General features: G+C 36.8%; 1 protein-coding gene and 1 long non-coding RNA gene across 4 annotated transcripts in view; one reads left to right on the plus strand and one right to left on the minus strand.

Moving 5' to 3' along the window:
• Invadolysin (leishmanolysin-like peptidase, invadolysin) overlaps nt 1–17,422 on the plus strand; it is a 257,502-nt gene that overhangs the window by 151,166 nt on the left and 88,914 nt on the right. The gene's annotated exons all lie outside the window — the stretch shown is intronic.
• LOC148937963 (uncharacterized) overlaps nt 898–17,422 on the minus strand; it is a 37,635-nt gene continuing 21,110 nt past the window's right edge. Inside the window, exons 1-2 of one of the 2 annotated variants that reach the window (XR_016139536.1) lie at nt 2,809–12,067; nt 898–2,187 (exon numbers count right to left, since the gene is read on the minus strand). This is a non-coding gene — a long non-coding RNA (uncharacterized LOC148937963). Of the gene's footprint in view, nt 2,188–2,808; nt 12,068–17,422 lie in introns of those variants that run through there. The other variant, XR_016139535.1, reaches the window with a different exon arrangement.

A 17,422-nucleotide genomic window follows, 5' to 3' on the forward strand; every position in this document is an offset into this window, starting at 1 on the left:
TACGAATTACTTTAATTAAGGAATTATATATTTTAATGAAGGAAATAATAGAAAATTGACACACACGCGCGTTTCGTGCATTTTTAGATTTTTACAAAAAATATTTATATAGTTATTTTCACAGCTACACAGATTATCTACATTGTATATGTAAGAGTAATTGCATACGTACAAGCACCCTCGCATGAAAGGGTTAAATTTCCATTTTATCTCCCACTCTGATCTAGAGCGTGCCATTAAAGTGTGCCATCCGGTAGGATGGGCGATCGCTGATGCAAGGGAGGAATCGCCGTATTAAGTAACTCCAGCCCGCTAAACGACCCTGGCAAACGACGTGGGCGACGCAGGAGAGGTCAAGGCTTCGAATTCCGTTTTCCGCAACGTCATCGGGCAGAGCGGAAGGCGATAGCGAGCGGTAACGTTGTGGCCGTTAAGTCACCGCTCTCGGTGGGGTTCGGTGGTAGATCCGGGGGTTGACGTGCCGCTCCATTAGCGACAAACGAGGCACCCGGATCGATATGAATGTGACGATAAGCGCGAAATGTGGAACAGAAGCTTTATTGTTCGTCTAGAATGCCGACAATAAAAGCGTGATCGCGTCCAACAATGCCACCGGTCCCGCTCGTGTGTGCAACGCTTGGTGCAACCATTCCGCCACCGTTCCCCATTTCCACCACCGTCTCCATCCTGCTTAACACCGACCCTCGAGTGCCAAGTACGTAACCGCCCCTCTTTTATCGCTACGATATCCGGACCTGCGGTGAACACCCCGAGCGTCGTTTTTTTTTTCCCGATAATGAGTCTTGGTTTCCGGTAGGGGTTCTATCGGTATGATTGTTCGTATCAACTCTATGATTTCTGAATTTGAAATAATTTTTATCAAGAGAAAATGCTTATAGCGTTCTAGATTTTTTTTATTAAATGGAAAGTGAATACATATTATGACGATAACAATTCCGACTTTTGAGAAGTGAAGGTAATAGGAAACAAAAGTACAATTTTTTTCTCATGCATTGTTATATCGTTATACGACTTGAAAGTGCACCGGAAAAGGCATTAAAACACTGGCCGGCGCGTTTTAATTCCATTATACATATAATGTCTTTTGACGAGAGAATTTTGCGTTCGAGCTCGACACTGCTCGGGAGGCATTTCGTTCTTTCCTTCCTTACGAAATAAACCTGCCTTGCACGACGAGAGCCTCGTAGCGAGGGAAACATAGGATTTTTATCTTTTACCGTCCGTTTCCGGAACCCCCTCGCGGGGATCCTCCCGCTCTTTATCCATATTTGCCGTGCGACGACGCGAGAAAAAGGAGAAAAAAAAGAGCACGACAGCATCCCTGTCCGCATCTGTCTGACTGTTGGAGAAAACCGCGCCGGTGCCCATTTGATCCCGGGCTCACGGCGGTATCCGCGCGTAACGGTCGCACGGTCAGGATGCAAATGATGCACTCTCCAGAATTAAAGTGTCTGCAGCTACACCTGCAGCCAAAATCAACGATGCGGAAGGGACGAGGCTGTACTCCGGTTGCCGCTCCGCGTATTTCTGCACATCCTCGGGCATATTTTTTGTTCCTCGGTCTTTCCTGTCTTCATCTTGGTCGCCTCGGCCGTACCATCGAATGCCGAGTAATTTTCCCTTTTACTTACGCGTTTCTCGCGTTTTTCTTTTCTTCCTATTTCAATTAAAAAACAGTTTACATTTGCGTCAACGAAACGAAGGAAAACGCGTATTGGAAATTACTAACTTATATACGTGCAATTGATTATTCGTCAGTTTTAACAGTCGGCCAAGTGAAAATTTCAATTTTGTGACAGAGTTTGAAATTGTAGCGCACTTGATCAATGCGGTTAATCATGTTTACGTCTGTTCCCGACGTGATAATATTACAATGTACGATAAATGCCGCCTCGTAAACCTGCAATGGTCTATATGGAGCTTCATCTTCTCGGATAATAGAGACATTATGATTATTATCATGTTTGAACATATTCACCACGTGTCTTGTATATTCCAGCTTAGTTGCCGGCTTTGCGTTTATCCGTGTGTTCCCTCCCTTTTGGCGTCCGTTTTCTCTCTCGTGTAAGGTCTGAATATACCAGTTTTCCTTCGCGTCTATATCTAAACTTACACTCGCGCATCTTGTCTTAATAGCGAAATGCAAGAGTGCGTTCAAAGGAAATTCTAAAATAATATTATATACTCTCACAATATTGTCAATGATATGCATCAATTTTTATAATCAGATTAGCCAAGAAATGAAAAATCATATTATGTATAATTTTGTTTCTTGAAGAATAAATATTTTTTATTTATTTATACATTTATGTGTATTATCCACGCGAATAATAAATCTGTATTTTGCAAAATACTAAATAATAGCTTTACGTGCACGCGTTAACAATTATGACATATACGCCGTTGTAATATTTTTAATATAAATATAAAATTATTAAATATAATTTTGTTTGAATATGTGAGATTTCTATTGTTATTAAATACATTATTATACATTAAATACATTATTTCGCATTTTGCTATATTATTATATTTCTGTTTAAATTGCATCCTTGAATACGTATAGAATAGTATTATCAAGAATTATGATTCTCAAATTTTAATGCCCTATAAATATAAGTAAAACGCTCTCAACTTTTATGAATTAAAACTTTCCAACACACGCATATTCTACTTATAGCACATGTTAAGTTTATCACTGCATAGAGCAGTGATCCTAAACGTCTCCGGAAATCCGTTGATCGTGATAGATCTGCGTATAACGTTCATAAAGTTCCAGTATAGTACCATATAGTGTGAGGTTTATGGTCTCCCCTTAACCCCACGGGAGAAGTGCGTCGCCTCTATCCTCGTAAGGTTGTAAATCACTACCGAATACTTGATTCATTGGCTGTTCCTTGCAATATGGATTTTCGACCAGGATAACATAAATCGTTTTTTATGATCCTATCGGGGAGTCACATGATTTTCATTACAATTTTGTATGACAAAGCTTTTATATTTACAATTGCAATTACAAATTTATATTTATATATTATATATTCGAAATCAATAAATTAAATCAATAAATTTTTATTTCTGTACTATTGATGTATAATCTATTCTTAAAGTTTTTCTTTTAGATCGATGAAACTAGTGACATCGACATTCGTATTCGGACATTATTTATTTTTCAATGTTTTATATATAAAATGAATTTTGACAGAAATAAAATTCAAAAGAAGGAAATCCTAACAATTTATTGTATGTGATAACATCTATTAAGTTGACATTGATTTCAGACATTATTTATTTTTCAATGCTTTATATATAAAATAAATTTTGACAGAAATAAAATTCAAAAGAAGGACATCCTAGCAATGTATTGTATTATGTAATAACATCCATTAAGTTAACAATCTGTCAACTATCATGATATTTTAGATAAAAAGTATTCAATATTTGATATCAATGTTGTTAACTATTTTCATCGATCTATTTTCATGAAGAGAATTTCATTTTCACGAAGAGAAAAGCTATATTATATATTATATATATATATATATATATATATATATATATATATAATAAATTATTAAGTGATGTAAATCAGTTCTCATTTTATTTCTACTATAAAAATTGTATTAAGAATGAGTAATCATAATTTTTCAGCAATATTGTTCTGCGTAATTTTAATACGTTATGAAAGAAAATAAATCTAATCAATTATTTCAAAAAATTAGATATGTATTTATGTAAATTCATGTCAGGAATAAAAATGTACATATTGTATTAATTAATTGTCATGCAAAACATGGCAATCGACTTTTTTAATAAATTCTTCAATAAGAAGAATATTGAGTAATGAATTGAACATTCTAGCATTGTACTACGTCGTATCGATAGGTATTTGTGTCATTCGAACACCCATTTTATGCATAATAAAAATGAAAAGGTTTTCGTATTTTTATTCACTTTGTCATTGTATTATGACATTAATCGTTGTAGAAAGAAGTTCAGCGAAAGATGAGATGTCGTAAACTTGCTCTGCAAGTTTGTAGGCGTTTCGAAATTGTAGTCATTGCTGTATTGAACATGGAAACAATACACGTCAGGCTATGCGACTAATGTAATGACATGTAGGTAGGTAACTACGACATATCATACTTATGCCGTTTATAGTTTGTCATTATATTTAACGATTGGCTTTGTGAATATTTGTTCCTAATGCATTTAGAAATTCCATAAGAAATTCTCATACGATTTATTTCTCATATTCTAACTATTATCATATTCTAACTATTATCGCTTGTTACACTAAATTTTTTATTTGATCATACGAATCTTTTTATTTTACGTGTGTCTCTACTTCTTAAATCTTATTAATTTTATTCTAGCGTAGGATAAAAATTCAAGCTGGATTTCAATTTCATATTCTTCCAACACTCGCATATAACATGTGACTAAGTTACGGCTCGATGACAAGAGGCTTTACCGATGTCTTTCAACGGAATATAGCGTGAACCGTCCAAACTGTAGTCGCTTCACAAGTTATTTGCTGACGAAACTTGAAGGTACGAAGCCTTGCGCAAAAAGTCCGCGCGTCGAGAAGCCTCGCGGATAATTCCGCTTGATTTCGTTCGCATTAGAGACTTCGAAACGGTTGCCAAGTGTCGGCGAACTCGGAGGGAATGCCGAGTTCTTCATGCAAATGAGTACACATAGCGGTCTACGCGGCTTAGCAATAATTTGCCGTGCACGTGCAAGACTGATTGACAAAATATCGGCAATTTCTGCGTTCTCAACGTTTAAAATTTGAATAAAACTCTTTGCATATATTATAAATATCTCGCGGAAAGGATTTTGTGGATATTATAATTATTTATATTTGTTTCATTTCTCTCTGCTTCTTAATTGGCTTGGGAATTTTTCCCAAGTCAAATAAATTATTTCATTCCTTCCTATTCATAAATTGTTTTCTCGATATTTATATCTCGATATCTCGATATTTATATACGTCGCTACAGTGATACGATTGTATTTCTGTATTGATCGATAGATGAAAATTCTACGAATACACTGGCCTGCTTGATGCACTGAAATTCTAAGTTGTACAGATATGTCGACAGGAAAGCTTCCACCATTGATATGAAATTATCACAATAGATTGTCGACACAATAGCTTGCGGATCCATTATTTGACGGTATTCCCGATATATAAGAGCTTGTACATAATTATATTTGTGGATGAATTGAAATACTATACAAATACTACTTGTTAGTTTCCTGTCATTTTATAATTTCTGATATTTAAAGAATTTCTGATAACACAACAAAGAAAAATATATAATCGATCCTTTAGCGGTGGTTTTAAAACGTTTTTACGCTTACGCTTACGCTTTTCAGAATCAAATGAGTTGTAGATAAATAAGCCAGAGATGCAATAAAATCTCATCTCATGCAATATAACTTTATAAATTCTATGAACGATTCGCGCGAACCCGCTATTAATTTTATTATACTTGTAGCGCAGGCTACATGAATTTTGTGAGTAACAAGGATGATTGATAGCCCCGAGGAATTTAATAAAAGATCTGTTACACAAATAACAGGTTGTTATATAATAGCATTACTGATTTGAAAATATTAATTGTATTAGTGCTTTCAACATTTTATTGACGTTGATAAAAAAATATTAAGATATATTAAAATATTTTTCGCAGTTACAATTTTTTATTAACCGTACAAACTTGAACGAAGAAAATTTATCAAGTCTTTCTCTAATTCTGGAAAAATACAACGATGTATCCTATAATTATTTTGAAATTATTATCCAAGGGAAAATGATTATTGCGCAAGGAAATCATACGTTCTAGTCTACATCGAATCATCACGCGTAACGGAAATTTCACTTTTGATAATATCAGCGTCGGGCGGCATCACCTGTGTGTTCGCGCACAGACAGAAGTAGTCAGTCGTGTTTCCCGATGACGTTCATTTGCGAAATGCAATGTCGATTCGCTCGATGATCTCCGGATCGGTCTGGGACCGGTTCGGATTAAACCGGACTGTCCGGTTACAATCGCCCGTTCTGCGAATTACGGTCACGTCGTCATTATCGACGTTTCGGTGCGACAGCGAGTTGAATGTGTAGGCGTGCGAGCCGTTATCATTATACGCGTCAACGTAAACAATGCCGCTGCATCCGGCTGGATCGCCGGATAACAAGCGCGCAGGTGAGACGAGAGGAAAACGGAAGAGAGAGAACGAGGCGGAACGCGACAGCAGATCTGCTCGATGCCGCCGCCGCCGCCGCCGCTGCCGAGGTAGCAAAGACGAAGCGCTCGTAATTCGCTCGATTGTACAAGCAAATGACGCCATGATACATCAGCGCAAATTGATTTGGCCACTCCAACTGTGCCATGCCTCTACAGCGAAAACGATCGGGTACACGCGCGTCCACAGCACGGCCATCAATTAACTCGCGACGGCTCTTCCCCGGACTTCATCGCGGACGCTCGTTTTTCGGCTATTAATTAATTCTTTTTTTTTTTTTTACATCGCGTCACAGGAGTGAAAAAACTATTCGTGTAAAATAACGTGTGCCACACCGGAACGGTGAAATATTGGATGGAATCGGTTAGTGCTTGATTTATGGTTAAAGAAGGAAATTTCGCACGAGGAAATTATTAAGTTGGAACGAAATGAGCGCAGGTTTTTAAAACCATGTCGAAGCGTTCGTGTTACGTCCGATCGATATAATTAGATACACGTCCATCGCCGAGAGACGGCTATCAATTAAACTGAGATGGCTCTCCCGGATCTCGTACTCCGGAAGCACGTTTTTCGGACGTTTTTGCACGTTACTCTGGTATAAAATAGCGCGCTGTGTTACGTACGTACGTGACGTATTGCTCAGAATCGGTGTTTACTTTATGGCGAAATAAAAAGAGACGTTGCAGGAATTAAAGTTTGGATAAGTTTGATAGTAGATTAAAAGAAATGAAAATTTAATTGCTATTTGTGTTGTATTTTTTTAAAGATTTATAACTTTCCCTAAATAATATAAAATTGAGATAATTAATTTAATTATTTATTATAATGCGAGAGATTCTTTGAGATCCTTCGTAAAAATAAAAATTCTATTAAAACGCAAATCCAATACCACAGATGGCATGTGCACGCGATAATGAATAATACACATGGTTCGTTAATGGATTATTTAATTAGCGCTGGACCACATTATTTGGCGATAATACTGTTTGTAGGTCATATTATACAAAAGCTTGTTTTCGAAATGTAGAGAGATTGTTTTCGAAATATACATTTCATTATGCGAATATCAAACCTGACATGTGAGCCTTCCGTATATTATATTAACGAGGAAATTAATTTATATAATTGCATTTTGACGACCATTATAATGATATGGCTGCATCTATAAATAATAAAGATCGTTATAAGCTGCAATGTTGAAAAATAGCATAGGTATGCATTGTTATTAATCATCAGAAGTGAATGCGTGAGAAAAATATCAATCCGAATATGTATGGTAATAAAAGAGTCAACGAGCGTCAATATGTGAGTAATACAATTGGTCGTAAATAATTATTGCATTGTCGATCGAGTTTTCTCATTCGCGGAACTGGAAGCATAGTCCCAGCAGAAAATGGCTACGCGTTCAATTCCGTGTCGGCGTAGAATTTGACAGCCCAATTTTTGTGGAGTTGAACGAGACGGGACCGTCACGGGCATCGTCACGTGACGTCCCTCAATTAATATCGACGGTATCGATGTGCACACGCACCGGCGAAAAAGAACGAGCCGCGAGTTTCGTGCACGCCCCGTCACGAATCGAACGAGATAAAACGATAGCGCGCCCGCGTTATCTCGGCCGAAGAAAAATCAGCAGCTACGAAATGGCAAATGCGGCTGATAATTCTACGTGGCGGATATTCATTAAACGAGCGCGTAAAATCGACGGAAAATGACGTTCGTTTCGATTATGTATGCGTGACACCTGTTGGGTATTTCATAAACAGGATGTCTCGTCATTGTCTCTGTATCTGTTAACGATTCATTGACGGGCCTCGTTATCGATTTTTCCTTAACGGTAATTTAATTTTGTAATTACGGAGTTTGCTTCATAACGTCGACAATATTGTCAAATTAAGTTGCAAGCGTGTAAACGCGGGCGATGAAATTCAATTTCCACGTGGATCTCTATGATTATACACTCGGCGCTTATACCCAGTTGTTCAGAAACGAAAGGGAAATCTCTTATGTATTCTTCGTCATCGTATTCGTGTCTAAATCTGTATTGTATGTACGAGGAGGATATATTTTTAATGAGCATCTTGATAATGTGCGGTATTGTCGTACTACTTTCGCAGAGAATTATACGATGAAAGTGCGAGTAAAAAGTCTCCTCGGCCTCTTGTTCCCGCTCGAAGAACATTCTGAAGTCCCACTAATGATGCTGCGCGTATGATAAACATGCTGTGCAAGCAGCTCCGTGTACATCTTTCCTCAGAAACTACTGGCACACTGTTTGCGCTTGCATAAATACGCGTCCTCATTAACGACGCTTTACGCGCAACCGGAATGAAAAAGGAGCGTTTTTTTCGCCGAGAGTTTTCTCGCGATGTTATATTTATGATGTTACCGATTGTGCAATATCATCGATAATAATAATCGATACGCGGGAAAATATACGCGTCTGTATTTCCATGGTCATAGTGAACGATAAATATATTTATTTTCCTTAGACAATGTACACACCGTAGCCGATAAATTAAAAATACAATGGGAAAATAACAAATATTGATACACGAATTTTCAATTAATTTGTATCGGACAGATAAATATATTAAATGGATATATCTGAATATTCACGTTGGTACTGTTAATAATTGTTAATAACAAAACGTCATGCCACTCGTTTCCATTTTCATTATCACTATTTTGATATTGATAAATCCTTTTAATAAAATTTTATTAAACGCCGAGAGATGCTCGCATGAAAATTAAAACCGCGTTTATCGATCCGTATGACTTGAGATTCTCACGCGCAAGACAAAGCTTACGTTATTTTGTACTTTTAACGTTCCAGTGCACACCGGCAGCGCGTAATTCAAAATCCCATATTTCACGCGATATTCCGCCTCCTCCTTCTTCTCCACGCCAAGGTCGGGTAGCTCGATCTTCTTTAACGAAGCCCAGAAAATCCCTTGAAGCAGCGATTTATCTCCCACGTGGACACTAATCCTTTCTCACGGGCGAAGAACCTTTCCCGGGACAATGTTGTCCTCTTTCCTCTTTTTTTTTTTTTTCTTTTTTGAAAGATTATACATGTTGTATCTGCGTTTTTCTCATATCGTATTTGACATCCGCGTTAATAATAGCGGCTAAGCTCCGAGCTGCCATAAAGGATTCCGAAGATGATGTAGATGAATACCGAAACGCGTAGCAATCGGATGTTTGCTTCTGCACCGTTTTGCGAAAGTTCTCGCGGCATTAAGTAATCCCGTACGTATCTTCGCGGATGACGTCGACCTTGCCACACCGGCGAGAAACCTGTTGCATATGCAATTGTGTGTGTGTGTGTGTGTGTGTGTGTGTGTGTGTGTGTGTGTGTCTCGCACGCGCGCGCGAGAATGTGTAGATGCGAATACACACGGGGGGAGAGAGGGGAGGGTGCGTAGAACAGAAGGTTCCGCAATATCTACATGCACGAGCGCACGCCCGAGAATTGCTGCCGCTTATGTATATATAATGTATAGCAAAGTTGCAAGCAAATATTTAAATTAGATCGTCTTGAATTAAGTGAAAAGCAGCGAAGCCCTTTAACATTACGATCTAAGAAGATTGAAACAACCACGGCGAAACGGCGAAACCATTGCGCTTCTCTTCATGAAAATCAGACGAAGCGAGGAGAAAGATCTGCGATCCGTAAAGAAGTTTCTGTAGCGAGGCGTAGCGCGAGGCAAAGTTCAGAGAATAACGGAGAGTGATATTTTAGGAGGACGTATGATGGATCCTTTCCCCGAATTCTAATCGGCGTGACGGGAATCGGAATTGTTCAGCCAGCGAAAAATAACGTGGGAAGACCACGAGATGCACGCCGCGTGTCAAAGGGCATCTCGCGCGCGGCGGATTTATCGGATCGGAAAAGTTGCAAGCGCGGATAGCACGCTTCACGGATCGTACCGCAGGCTCGTTATTCCCCTCGTCGTCAGCGGCATGAGACCCGGTTATCCCTTAATCCGAGATGAATCCCGACGCTTTAATCTGGCGATTAGACTCCGCGTCCTTTGATTTCTTCTGGCTTCGAACTTTGCTCGCGCGTATTCTCGCCCAGAAATTTTAATCTATTCAGAGCGTAATCCGAACTTTCCGCTGTTATCGGTATAACGAGAGTATGTCGATAATTAAAATTTATTGTTTCCTCATTTTATAAGCCAGCACTAATTTTACATGGGAAATAATCCACTATTCAAGGTGAAGTGTTCAAAACTAAGAAAAAGAAAGCACCGCCGTGCCATCGGTTTGTGTGATTCAAATTCCAATAGAGGATAATGATTATTAATGTATGTTTCTTATTTTTCAAGACGAACGTTTTATAGATAAGTAATCATAAATTCGAACCATATATGCACCTCTCGCATATAAATTATATTTTTATCAATTAAAAAACGTAATAATTATATAAATGCAAAATCGCATAAAGGTCAAATGAATTCGGACACATTTTTTCCCAAATTGTTAAAAAGATGAGCTGGTTTGTTTACGAATGATAAACTAAATGAATAAAGGAGACTCACGAAAGGTTGCCGGTTGCACAAAGGGCGTACTGTTCCCAGGCTGTTCTCTCCTTGCTTGCAATCGAGGCGATTCACGATCCACGCCTATTGTGCGCGAATCGTGCCCGAATGTGCCGGGCACGATTGAAAGGTGAATTCACAAAAAAGGTTTTGAATCATGCACTTGAGCGCGCAATCCAGTTTTTTTTACAAAGCTTTCGAAACCAGACTAAATTTTTCAAATTATCTTTCAAATAATTCAATGAATGTTTACCGATTTTAGAGCGGGAGATTCAGTGAAATAATATATTTATTGCATTTTATAAACGAGATTATACACGTTAATTTGCGTGGCACGCGTATTTCCAATATATTTATTTATTGCAGATAATTACTAATTACTGCTAATAGGCGTTGTTTCGGATTAAATGGCGAATTACTGCCGCTAAAGAAATATGTTATATTTATGAAGTTGGTATATTAATTATGCAATTGAGTTTATTTATGTATTAAAGGAGAACGAGAAGCTCGTTAACGGAACATTGCTGGATGCCACATATTTACATCAAATGATTAAATGTCGTATTCACACGTCTGATGATCGATAATCACGACTCGTTAGTACATTAAATCAAGCGATTATGCGATTATTGATAAAATAAATTATCACCATAAAGATAATCTTCTTTATTTATATGATTAATTTACTTTTTTTTACTTGAGATCTATCTTTATTTTTAATTTATATGCCCATTGAAATCTATCTGGGATATTCATTTAATTAAATATATGATATAATAAATATCCGTGATATTAAATAAAAAAAAAATAGAATAAAATTACGGTTGCATTTATTGCATCACACTTTATATTGAATTAAAAGAGCCGCGAAAAAACGATATATTGATGTTTTTATTAAAATTTATGATTTATATGCTATTTGACAGTAATAGTAATGTGAACTATGTAATAGTGTAAAGTGAAAGACATTTCGTCTACACATATATCATATAAAAAAAATATTTTACTATATTTTTATTAAATCAATAATTTCATTTATCAAGCATTAATTTGTTTATATTCAATATTCATTATTATTTAACAAAGTTCAATAATATTCAAACAAACTCTGAATGGATTATTTATTTGAATATCTTTTAATGTATTTGTAATTGGAGTTAAAAGCCAAATATATTTTCTCCTTGTTATATTTTTATCAAAAAAGCTATGTGCTTAATGAATGGCTTGCAATGAACGATTAGAAAAGACGGTAAAGAAAATTGCGTTTGCTTAAAAATAGTTCACGAGATTATCGGAAAATCGAGCACTTCGTTCGAGCAACTCGGAGCAGAGAGTTCATGTCGATAGCGGGAAGAGTAACGATCGTAATGTATGCATTGGACATGAATGAGACGATTCTATTTGCCTACGAATGGATTTTACTAGCTTCGTAAGTACATACACGACTATTCGTATTCTTCGATTTGTGAATCGGACTTGAACATTTCACCATAATTGTCTTTTAAGATTTAATTGATGTCATTATTTATATGAAATAAATGTACAATTATAATTAAATTAGTTACAATTTGAATAAAAATTATTACATACAACAAAAATTTTAACTCGTATATAATATTCATAGAATTTTTAAATAATGTATAATATCCATTAAAATATATATATATATATATATATATATATATATATATATATATAAATAATAATATTTATATATGTTTTTTCATCTTTTTTTATTATTTCCCAAGATATATTAATTACTCGAAATAGACTTGCAATTGTTCTTAAATTTACATATATGTGATATGTATATATTTTTTACGAGTGAATCTTTTAAATTTTATTTCTCTTAAATGTAAGACTAAAAAGAATAGAAGAACAAAAAGAATAGAAGAAAAACTTTATTTCTATTAAGTAACGTTGAATGAAACTCACTGTACCGTATTGTAAGAACAATTTACTATTTTAATTTTGATTGAATATCGGATTTTTCCGGAACGAACAAGGAGAAGTGATTGAACTGTTGAATGCACGCATCATGCGATCCTCTGTTCGAGGCGTGCATAACGCAGGTCACCAACGTTCATAGCGCGGCTGGCGTGGCTTCCGGTGTGCGGCAGCTGTAAGGCGTTCGCGAATGCATTCTCGGGCGCATTGCACTCGCGTGCCTTACGAGTCGGGCATAACAGCGATCACGCGACCACTGCTGTTTCATTATTGGTACTCTCGTGACAGCAATCGAGAGATTTTCTTCGCGTGGTTGAGAGTGAAAGGTATCTTCTTGTCGAGGCATTTTAGAGCGTGAGCGAAGCGATGAGGAATATACGTGAGAGAGCAAGTAGTAAATAAGTTTAAAGAGAAGACTATAAAAATAGATATGTCAAAAATAATCATTACATGTAAATGAATACAAGTGATGTAAAATATTATTACTATTACTTTCTATTCATTTTTCTGTTCGTAATATCCGTATCGTATATCGTAATATATATAATAATCTTTTGTTCGATAATGAAGAAATCATTCATACATCACACATTTTGCTGAGTACCAACCATAAATTTACTTGATGAAAAAAGAGACGTGACAAATTATAAAGACATTATTTCTGCGTAATAAGCATTTCAATTTATGTAGCATATAGAAGAAAGAAGAACAGGTGGTACGCAGATTGCTGAACATGTGATGGGGATAGATGGCAAGTTTTCAGCAAGTGTTACAAGGCTGTTCTTTTCTCTTCGTGACCGCCAGTATGGAGCTAAGTATTTGCGAAATTACATGCATAGATGCTCTCTACTGGTGAACAATAGCGGATGGTAAATCCGCTATTCACCACGAATCCATCCGACCTCGAGAATTGAACGTTAATCCTGAGCACCGTTCTTCGACATATTAACCCAGTGACATATTCGAGAAATAGGAAAATAAAAAAATTGCCGTATATTCCTCGGAATGCTATCGCGTGTCTTGCTAAGTAATCATTCGTCTTCCTCGAGCCATTATTGCAGCTGTTATCGAGCTGTTATTGCAAATAAGAAGAATAAATAATACTTTAATGTACGTGCTGTTTAATGTTATTACAAGGTATATTCTCAGCGTTGTGCAAAATTTTTTTCTTTGTGGATCCTTTGTTCGTGGATCCTTAATTTACAGCATTGAATGATGTATCCATTACATGATTATTATTATAACTCAATAAATTAAAACAATATCCGCTATTATTAATTGAACAATTATTAGTAACATAGATATAGTTGGAAGCGTAACTTCAACTTTATGCAAATCGATTACTAAAATTATTCATATTGCACATTTGACGCTAACTGTAAACGAAGTTGAGTTTGATTTATTTAATAGATAAATCGCGTCCAATACTGATGCTGAGATGAGAACCAGACAGAAGTTTAATGATAAGTGCGTCGTGGGAGTGAGGGATCAAAGAATTAGTTTAATTATGGTTACATGATGTTGGCGAGAAGAAGATGGTTTCAACCAACGACTAATTATAGATTTTATGTGCACATCTACTTTCACATCAACGTACGAAATGGTATTAGCATTCCATCTGGATATCAATAAGTTGACTGCGATATCGGCAAAGACTTCGATATCGTTCTCGTTACATCCGCTTGCGCGTATGCAAACTTGGATTCTACCTCACGGAAAATCGTCCTTGCTCTATGGGAAAATGATCTAAGTGCAAACGTAATCACCGGTGGATTTCTCTCCGGTACGCGAATTGCTTCTCCTGCGATATTCTAGGTTTCGTTGAAACGCGAGATGTCAACTCGGATTCCCCGGGAAACCTAATTTGGGTCAGAAATACAGAACCATCGTGCGTTATCGAGCTTTTGGCTTTTGTAAATATGGATAAAATTGCGTTCTTCGTTGGGCGATGATAATTGCGAATCTACATTGTTGCGTATACGAAGTCGCGGTAAATCTGCGAAATTTCATTATCGTCGGTCGCAATGTTTTTCTTCTCATTAACGGGTAGCAGAGCCAACGCGCAGGGTATCGATAACTCTTCGTAACGACGATACCATTTGATCATATAATGAAACTGGATTATTGTTTACAAATTTAATTATTCCGTGCGCACGTGAAATTGGTTGATCTGAGGAAAACAATGATTTTCCAATATTCGATTGCGTATCCCCGACGTAAATGGCATTTCATCTCTGAATGTAATGCAGATATTATTCAACGGTATTATTCGGTTTATAGTAAATATCGCTGTAACATGTTTAGTGCCTATATAAATCTGCAATATTACTTATTAGTTTTTTGTTATAATGGAAATCTTTATATAAATAATTGTTTTATTGAAGAAAAGAAATTTATCTGCACTTAATAAGTACATAAAAATAAGTGTTTTCTGTGTATTGATCAGAGAAGTAGTATTTTTAATTAAAATCAGCGTAAACAATAGGAACAAATTAATTTTGAACATTTCCTGTTACATGAGAGAATATGTAATTTGTATCAAGATGCAGCTATTATCGAGAAAAGTATATTTTAATGACACAACATTTACGTTTCCTTTCAAAGTAATATCATCATGTTCCTATAGATTTTCCGATAATAACTCAAATTGGATTCATGCGACATATGATATGTTTGCAATTTGAGGACACATTAGCATATCTTGCGAACTCAAGAATAGACGATAAAAAGTTTCGCTGGATGCTAACAAATCGATAAAGTCGAAATTTTTACAAAGTCTTCGTGTTCTGATTGAAGTACATTCACGAATTTCGCAGAAGTGAAGCGGAAGTTACATGCTCGTCGATTGTCCACGAAATTGGAAAAGTAAATCCCGTGCGTACGAGCGCAATCAGATCCGAAGTTGCGCACCTGCGCCCGTACCAGGGATCGATCGTTTCGCTGATGGCGGCATGGCAGCGACTACGACGACGACGACGACGACGGCGACGACGACGAGGACGCGGACGACGTGGTATTCATTCCGGACAACTTCCGCGAGAAGAGCGCGCGTAATTACTCTTCGTTAAGTTTTCAAGAGCTACGAACGTACCGGAGACTCCGACTTATCGAGGAAATGACTCCTCACCGTTCGCGCGCTCGTTCTCCCGCCTCTCTTTCTTCTCTTTCCTCTCGTCGAACCTGTTGCACGTCTATGTGCTATTCGCGATCCCGTCTTCTCGTCGTCCGAAAGCGTCACCGCGGAATCGCGTTTCACGGATGCCATAGCGTTCGACCGCGAAATGGTTACGCCGCGAAGCGCCAAGCGTGAGAGATTAATGAGAGATTAATGAATATGGTAGCGCGACTCGTAGTAGCGTGCGAGCGAATGTTAGGTCAAAGCGGAAATGCAACCAGTTAACGGAACCGCGAGGATGCGTGCAAGCCACGAAATTTATTGACTGACATGTTAATTATTCGCATCAACGCTAAAAACCATCGGTTCCCGTACGCCGCTGTTGATTTGTTCGTTTTAAAATCGTAAATAATGATACGATGTGAAGAAGTATTGCACGCGAAATTGTACGATTATAAAAATTACGATAAAATCAGTAAATGCAACGAAGAACTTCTCTCTATAGAGGAAGTATTGAAAGTATTAATCACCTTTTTCTTGTATCATGTTTTTTGTTGATATTCATCGATATGCAGAGTAGTCATTTTTATTGTTACCACTTGCCATTTTAAATTAAACTAGAATAAAAAATAATATTAAATATATGATATTCACGGAAATCTGTACAATGCAAGTAATAATATCAGTAAAATTTTATGTTTTAACAATTCACAACTTTGCAAATCGATTTTCAATGATCCATGATTTATCTATTTCGTTCAGATAACATTTAACAATTGAACTGCGCTCCACAAATCTAATTTTTACATAATACAGATATCATGGGATGGCTGTTTGCTCGACAGGCAGGCGCCAAATTTATCGGTGATTTTGATCGAGTTGGCAGCCATCGCGTTACATGTTATCTATATAAAATAGATTTTATTTCTTCACTATTTCTAATTCTCTTATATTTTCTTTTATTTTCCAATTGCAAGTGCGTGTGCGCAATTTTATGTTATCGTATGACAAAAATTTTTCCATTGTAACTACATATGCACAGTTTTGTTGTATAACAAAAATTTTGTAAAGGAAGAAATAAAATGTCGTTTATCTATTTTATATAAACATAAGCAGATAACATGTAACGCGATAACTGCCAACTCGATCAAGGTCACCGATGTATTTTTGGCGCCTGTCTGTCGAGCAAACAGCTATCGTGGTATTTGTACTATGTAGAAATTAGATTTATAGAGCGCAATTTCGAGAACGTTGCTTGATGAATATTGCACGTAAAATTATATTCGAGCAATTTCGAGGGGAATAATCTGAAATTGAAATTAAAATTACTGAAGTTAAGACCGATGTTCCCGAGACCATCGAGCGTGAATGCCAGCCATAGACCGAGAGCGACAATACGAACGCGAATGCAAGCTCAGAATTATGTTTGACTAGATTCGAATTTCTTCGGAATCTTTTTTCCTCCTATATTCTTCTGTCGCTGTTTTTTTTTCTCGTGCTTTTCATCGTGAAAGTGCATCGTTGCGAGACACCGCGA

The sequence above is a fragment of the Pogonomyrmex barbatus genome, unplaced genomic scaffold, assembly GCF_055798465.1.
Source record: "Pogonomyrmex barbatus isolate J1 unplaced genomic scaffold, ASM5579846v1 scaffold1, whole genome shotgun sequence".
Classification (NCBI taxonomy): Eukaryota; Metazoa; Arthropoda; class Insecta; order Hymenoptera; family Formicidae; genus Pogonomyrmex; species Pogonomyrmex barbatus.